Source organism: Leptodactylus fuscus, chromosome 7 (genome assembly GCF_031893055.1).
Source record: "Leptodactylus fuscus isolate aLepFus1 chromosome 7, aLepFus1.hap2, whole genome shotgun sequence".
Classification (NCBI taxonomy): domain Eukaryota; kingdom Metazoa; phylum Chordata; class Amphibia; order Anura; family Leptodactylidae; genus Leptodactylus; species Leptodactylus fuscus.
In genome coordinates, this window is record NC_134271.1 from 27,480,835 (window position 1) to 27,486,631 (window position 5,797).

Below are 5,797 nucleotides of genomic sequence, written 5' to 3' on the forward strand. Positions count from 1 at the left end.
GTCCTGCCTGTCATTGTCAAGTGATCAGGGGCCAGGTCGGGACATAGCGGTAGACCCGGGCTCCATTGTGCGGCGAGAGGGGGAGGGAATCTCTGTCAGCATGATGGCGACTATAAAATCCCGGGCTGAAAATAAATCGCTCAATACTGAGTAATAAATGAACGCTGCATCTAAAATGGCGTCTAACTCCTGTGAGGAAATGCGAGTTTAGTCGAACAATCGGTGTTTAGAGTAAAATGTCTACCCCTAAAATGCTGCGAAAGTGGTACGGTCTGGTGTCTAGACTGTTAAACCTAGCAAAACAATAGAAACCGTTAGCGAGAGGTTCACTGCATAGAGATAGCGGCTAAAAATATACCGAGAGCGGGGAGCTGCTACTATGGAGGAGGGAGCGAGCGGGGCCGGGGCAATGGAGGAGCCAGAAGGAGAAGACTGAAGTGTGGGGACTGCGAGGGGGAAGGCGGACACTAGCTGTCTAATATATGTGTGTATATATATATATATATATATATATATATATATATATATATATATATATATATATATATATATGAAGGAGGCATAGACAGATATGCAGTCTTATAGATAGATAGACGGAGGCTGCCTTCAGTCTAAGGGTGCATTCACACTGAGTAAACGCTAGCTTATTCTGAACGTAAAACACGTTCAGAATAAGCGGCGTCTAAAGCAGCTCCATTCATTTCTATGGGAGCGGGGATACGAGCGCTCCCCATAGAAATGAATGGGCTGCTTCTTTCACTCCGTGCAGTCCCATTGAAGTGAATGGGGAGTGTCGGCGTATACGGCTAGCTCTGCTCATGCCGGAGCGTACACGCCGGCACTCCCCATTCACTTCAATGGGACTGCACGGAGTGAAAGAAGCAGCCCATTCATTTCTATGGGGAGCGCTCGTATCCCCGCTCCCATAGAAATGAATGGAGCTGCTTTAGATGCCGCTTATTCTGAACGTGTTTTACGTTCAGAATAAGCTAGCGTTTACTCAGTGTGAATTCACCCTAATATATGTATGTGTATATATATATATATATATACACAGTATATATATACAGTATATATATAGCAGACAGCTTGATAGATACAAGATAGATAGAATATGAGGTACAGTAGATATATGACAGATTTGAGGGCGATGTCAGATACAGTACATACAAGGTAGATGGATATTAGATAAGAGGTAGGAGACGTGAATTAAATAAAAATGAGGTAGGTAGATGGACATGAGATAGATAAGTAGTAGTGAGATATTGGCCTATAGTAATATGAGGTAGGTAATAATAGAGGGATAGGTAAATATGAGATATATATGTATATGAAGTAGGAAGACCTGAAGACGCTAGATATTGTGACATACTAATATGAGGTAGATAAATAGGAGGTAAATATATAATAGATATATAGACATGAAGTAGGTAGAGAAATCTGAAGATAATAGATATTGGGATACATTACTGTGAGATAAATAGCTGACGCTAGGTTCACACCAGCGTTCGGTCTCCGTTCTCAGGTTTCCATCTTCTGCAGACAGAAGACGGAAACCTGTCAGACCGTAAGAGTTTTGCGCTCTCCACGGCGAAACCGTTTTTTTTAAACCGGACACAAAGTACTGCATGTTCGACTCTGTGTCCGGTTAAAAAAAAACAGTTTCGCCGCGGAGAGCACAAAACGCTCACGGCCAGACACTTTCCAAACCCATTCATATGAAGTAGGTAGATATGAGGTAAATACAGTATATACTGAGGTATATTATCTAGATAGACTTGAGGTGAATAGATATAGATGTATACTGTACGAAAGTGAGAGATATGAGATAGATAGATAGATAAAGATGTATAATGTACAAAAGTGATGGATAGGAGGTAAATAGATATAGATGTACACTATACAAAGGTGACAGACATGAGGTATATAGATATATATAGATACTGTACAAAATTGATAGATAAATCTGAGCCTATATAGTGAAATTTGCAGCCTAGACATACAAGTTACTATACTCTATAGTATTGGTTTGTTTACATGGTACAGAACACGCAGAGCTGAGGCTGTTTTGTTTTGTCGGCTGTGCAGCAGGGATATTGCAGACAGATCAATGGGAGGTGAATTGAGGATACTGGGACAAGTCAGATGAGGACACAGAGAGACTTAAAGAACCCGGCAGCTATACATCTGCCAGCAGGAAAACAGAAGGCTTGCAAGAAACATATATACGCAGTGTGGACAAAAGGAATATACAGAATATACACATGGAATTGGAATGAATGAATATATATATATATATATATACACTGCTAACAAAAAAAAATAAAGGGAACGCAACACTGATTGACAATCAATTTCACATGCTGTTGTGCAAATGGAATAGACAACAGATGGAAAGTATTGGCAATTATTGAGACAAACTCAATAAAGGAGGGGTCTGCAGGTGGGGGACCACAGAGCACATCTCAGTACCAATGCTTCCTGGCTGATGTTTTGGTCACTTTTGAATGTTGGTTGTGCTTTCACACTGGTGGTAGCAGGAGACGGACTCTACAACCCACACAAGTGGCTCAGGTAGTGCAGCTCATCCAGGATGGCACATCAATGTGAGCTCTGGCAAGAAGGTTTGCTGTGTCTGTCAGCGTAGTGTCCGGAGGCTGGAGGTGCTATAAGGAGACAGGCCAGTACACCAGGAGACGTGGAGGGGGCCATAGGAGGGCAACAACTCAGCAGCAGGACCACTACCTCCGCCTTTCTGCAAGGAGGAACAGGAGGAGCACTGCCAGAGCCCTGCAAAATGCCCTCCAGCAGGTCACAAATGTGCATGTGTCTGCACAAACGGTTAGAAACCAACTCCATGAGGATGGTATGAGGGCTCGACATCCACAGGGGTTGTGCTCACATTTGCCACAGAACACCAGGATTGGCAACCTCGCCACTAGCGCCCTGTGCTCTTCACAGATGAAAGCAGGTTCACACTAAGCACATGTGACAGAGTCTGGAGACGCCGTGGAGAGCGATCTGCTGCCTGTAACCTCCTTCAGCATGACTGGTTTGGCACTGAGTCAGTAATGGTGTGGGGTGGCATTTCTTTGGAGGGCCGCACAGTCCTCCATGTGCTCGCCAGAGGTAGCCTGACTGCCATTAGGTACTGAGATATGATCCTCAGACCCCTTGTGAGACCATATGCTGGTGCGGTTGGCTCTTGGTTCCTCTTAATGCAGGACAATGCCAGACCTCATGTGGCTGGAGTGTCAGCAGTTCTTGCAAGATGAAGGCATTGAAGCCATGGACTGGCCCGCCCGTTCCCCAGATCTGAATCCGATTGCGCACATCTGCGACATCATGTCTCGCTCCATCCACCAATGTCACGTTGCACCACACACTGTCCAGGTCTGGGAGGAGATACCTTAGGAAACCATCCACAACCTCATCAGGAGCATGCTCAGGTGCTGTAGGGAGGTCATACAGGCACGTGGAGGCCACACACACTACTGAGCCTCATGCTGACAGGTTTTAAGGACATTACATCACAGTTGGATCAGCCTGTAGTGTGTTTTACCACTTTAATTTAGGGGGGACTCCAAATCCAGGCCTCCATTGGTTAAATTTGATTTCCATTGAAGATTTTTGTGTGATTTTGTTGTCATCACATCCCTACAGGAAAAATAGTGGCAGCAACACATCGTGACATTTCCCGCAAAGCACTCACAGAAAGTCCGCAGAGGTTTCAGTTCTGTTTCTATTATACCTATAGGGAAGAGTTTCCGCATGTATAATTGACATGCTGAAATTTCCAAAACTGATGTGCAGCGTTTCCACTGTGCAAATTTTTCTGGAATGTGTGACTGGGATTCTCCACCTTGCAGTGACTGTAAAACACCACGGTTTAGTTTTATGTGCCTGACTATAAGACCACTGGTTGGATCAGAAGCCTCCCAGCTGTGCGCTGTCTACTGTACGACCAAGGACCATAAGTCTACATTCACGTCTCTAGTGCTGTCCCTTTGAAACTTCAGATGAAAAAGTCTTACCAATTAAACTATGACTGGGGGAAAATTAATACCCCAGATCCCCAATAGTCAATAGGGTCCCTCGTAATCCATTGTCATTCACCATAAGATGGATCCGTTTCATGATAGATCAGAGCACGTTAAACAATACAGATGTGAATGGGGTTCTCAAAGGGGTTAATGCCCGCAATCGGTACGGGCACTGATCGCGGGCATTAGCGCTGGGTGTCTTTTGTATAAAACAGTAGACGGCCGCCATGTTTAAACACCCTTCATCCCCCGTACCAATTTGGTGGCTGTCAGGAAGGGGTTAAAAAGGCTATTCTACTTCTACTTTCCATACTATGCTTCTCCCTGCCGCTTCTGCTAAAATCAGTTTCTTTTGTTACGCAAATTATGATCATGGAACATAGAGGGCGTTTCCTCTGTGCTCCGAGCACCCCCCGCATCATAACTCTACACCGCACCTTAGCTGGTTATGTTCACTCCCCTCATCCTCGTCGCTGGAATTTCTGCTTTTTGCAGGCATCAGACGCAGCGCTGTATGCAATTGGCTCTGCCCGAAGTTATGACGCAGGGGTGCTTGGAACACAGGGTAAGTGCCCCCGATGCTCTGTAATCATAATATGCATAAGAGAAGAAACCGATTTTTAGCAGAAACGGCAGGGAGAAGCTTAGAATAGAAGGTCGGAGTAGAATATCCTTTTTAAAGACTATTCCAACATGCTATTAGTTAAAAATGAGTTTTTCTAATGATAGACTCCCTTTAAGACCCTGACAGTATGAGCCATGCTGAATATTTCTATTCTTTTCTATGGATAAACGGCATCGGAGCTTCCCTGCGGCCTCTGGTTCCTCCATCAACATAACATGCACATCATCCAGGCTCATTGCGCTCCGCTCAGACAAGCTGTTTAGCTGAGAGCTATCTTATTCTGTATGGATGCCTTTAGAAGTGTCTGTATCTGTGATCACTAATGCTATAAACCAGAGCAGATTGGCCCCACTGACATTTATTTTGCTTACAACATTGCTTTGGACTCCGACGGTACTGCCATGATCCTGGAGAGAACAATTACCCAGGACTATGATGATTTCTGTAGTCACTGCATCATATTGTGTACAGCTGACTATATACACAATCATAGCTATTATATGATATAGTGGATATAGAGAGAGTCTTGTAGGCCTGCCAAAGCACCTTGGGGTAAAGAGTGTAAATAAATTATCTGTCATCCAAAAGAACACAAGCTGCATCTGTAGACTGTGATATATATAAATATATACACAGCAGGTGCGCACCCTCCATGGGGCAAGTTGAGCCTCTTTCCTCGGGAATGGATGATGCAGCAGCTAAGCCTTCGGCGTATGTGGGGACAATTGTACAAAACTGCGATATACAATGATATCCATATAAACAGATGTACGCAGGAACCTCCCAACTATACCGTCATTAGAAGGGGTTAAAGGGGTTGTCCACTCTCAAATCGAATTTTCATACTGATGATGACCCCTCCACAGGATAAGGCTCCATGCACACGACTATAGTTTTTATCTGCCATTGCTGACCTGATAACAGTACAGACCCACACATTTCTATGGGCCCATTCACACAGCCATAGTTTTGCAGATGTGTGATTGGGCCATAATGAAGAGCCACAGAATATAGAGCAGGTCTTACAAGTGTCCGTATTTGTGTCTCAGTCCATTCATTTCAATGTATGAGTCCGTGAAAACCATGGATGACACATGAATACCAATCCGCGTGTCATCCGTGCCGGTTT